This window comes from Bos indicus, chromosome 12, assembly GCF_029378745.1.
Source record: "Bos indicus isolate NIAB-ARS_2022 breed Sahiwal x Tharparkar chromosome 12, NIAB-ARS_B.indTharparkar_mat_pri_1.0, whole genome shotgun sequence".
NCBI classification, from domain to species: domain Eukaryota; kingdom Metazoa; phylum Chordata; class Mammalia; order Artiodactyla; family Bovidae; genus Bos; species Bos indicus.
This window is the reverse complement of record NC_091771.1, coordinates 78,001,614-78,003,753: the sequence shown is the minus strand read 5'-3', so window position 1 is coordinate 78,003,753 and position 2,140 is coordinate 78,001,614.

Genomic DNA, 2,140 nt, shown 5'->3' with positions numbered 1-2,140 from the left:
GAACCCAGGCCCCCTGCATTGAGATTGTAGAGTGCTAGCCACTGGATTACCAAGGAAGTCCCAAGCTTTTTATTTTAAAGGAGTGGATACATTCAACAGCATTTTTATGGCTTATAAAAATTTTTATGGTTCAATTTTATAGCTAAAGAAATTAAAAGTTTAACTTTCATGTACCTTTAAAGTGCTATTCACCTACCAGTAAATTCTCTGCCTTTAAGTGAAACTAATGAGAAATGTATATAAAATTGGCATTATTTTGAAGTGACTTCTAGATATGATACAATTTCATCTGTAAATATTTTGGTGTAGGATGTATGAGGGTGTGTGGGTGTATGATTATTTTTACACATAGTCACAATATCATTATTTTCACTAAAACTGTTCATACTCAGATTTCTTCAGTTGCCTCGTCAGTGTTTGTACACCTGACCTGTTGGAGGCAGGGCCCAAACAATCTGCCCAGTGCATTTCATCAGTATGTCTCTTTTTGTAAAAAGTATTTTCTTGGCCACACCACATGGCCTGTGGGATCTTAGTTCCCCAAATTAGGATCAAACCAGCGCCTCTTGCCTTGGAAGTACCCCTTCTACTTGGCGACCAAGGAAGTCCCTTGTCAATATGTCAAGTATTTTAATGCACAGGTTCTTTTTCTTGTTTTCTTTTTTCTTGTAATTTTTTGCTGTTGGAAAAAATCAGGTCATTTGCCTCGTGTACTCTAGTTTCCCACATTCTGGGTTTTGTGACAACATCCTCCTGGTATAATATTCACATGCTCCTCTGACCCCAGTACTTCCCGTGGTTTGTAGTCAGATTTAAAGACTTGATCCAGTTCAGTTCAGTGAGCGGGAGAGGGGCAGAATACTTTATAAGTGGAAATTGTAAGCTTCCAACAAGAGGCAGCTTACATCTGGTTGTCTCTTTTTATGTATTGTGACCATGGATGATCCTTGTCTAAACTCTATTTCATTCGCAAACACTTGGACACCAACTGGATATTTTTAGATGTGGTAGTGAAATCATGGCCATGTGTCGAAAAAAAACCAAACAAACAGTTTTATCTTTTAGAGATGTATACTGAAATATTCATAGATTTTTCTATCATGTAATCTTGTATCTTCATTTACAGAAGCTGAAAGGCTTCTGGAAAGAGAAATATCTAGCAGAAATAGTTCATATTGGAAGAGCAGATCAAAAGACTCATTCTTTCCCCCTTATTGATCAATTTTCAAAGTAATACATTGATTCTATAGGACTCCTAGGATGGTGAGTTGGTTTTTCAAGCAATTGCAATGTGGACTCATGGATTTTAATATCATTAATATGTGACATGGTCTCTTTTATCCAAAAATGTTCGGGCACTGCACCTAGACCTACATAACTGTAAAAGCAACTTTCTTATGATAATTATTTTTCAAAAAAAACAACAGTAAAAAATAACGAGGTGACAGGAGAGGGAACAAGAAGCGTTTTAAAATGTGGCCTAAGGAACAAACGCATTAGGGACATTAAGCAAGGAAGTTCCAAACAAGGAAACCTACTGCTCAATTCCCCAAGGATGCTGAATAGTGGGGCTGAAGTCTGACCAGAAGGAGAAAATGTGAACTTTGACCTTGGCTAATCCGAGCTCCCACTGTTTGGGGCCATAGTGAGTCTTCTGATATGAATAGCCATTCTTTTTTCCTCTTTATACAAGGGGTTATGTGGGATAAGAGAACTAACCCCGCAGCCCCTGCAGTTCTCTATGAAAGCCAGGTAGGAAATGAGCTGTGTCCTCAGCCTAACCCCACGTCTAATAACCAGGAATGATAAGACGACGGTCAGTGTTCTTTGTTAATTCTTCCATCACCTGGTGACTAGGCTGATAGAGCTCATCAGAAGGAATTCATTAGCATCCTCCAATTAGCTGGGTAGCAGACACGCTCAGCTCCGCCCACCCAGACAACAGTGGGAGGGGAGACTGACTCCAGGATGGAAATGACTGCTGATGCCACCACGCGGCAGCTCTCAAAACCCAGGGATTCTGAGACCTTAAGAAACCACCCCCAAGGGTGCTGCAGAAAGATGAGCAGACCCTTATTAAAGGGATAATTAGTTACCCTTGAAACTGCGGCAAATGGAATGCATTAGTAATTCATAGGCA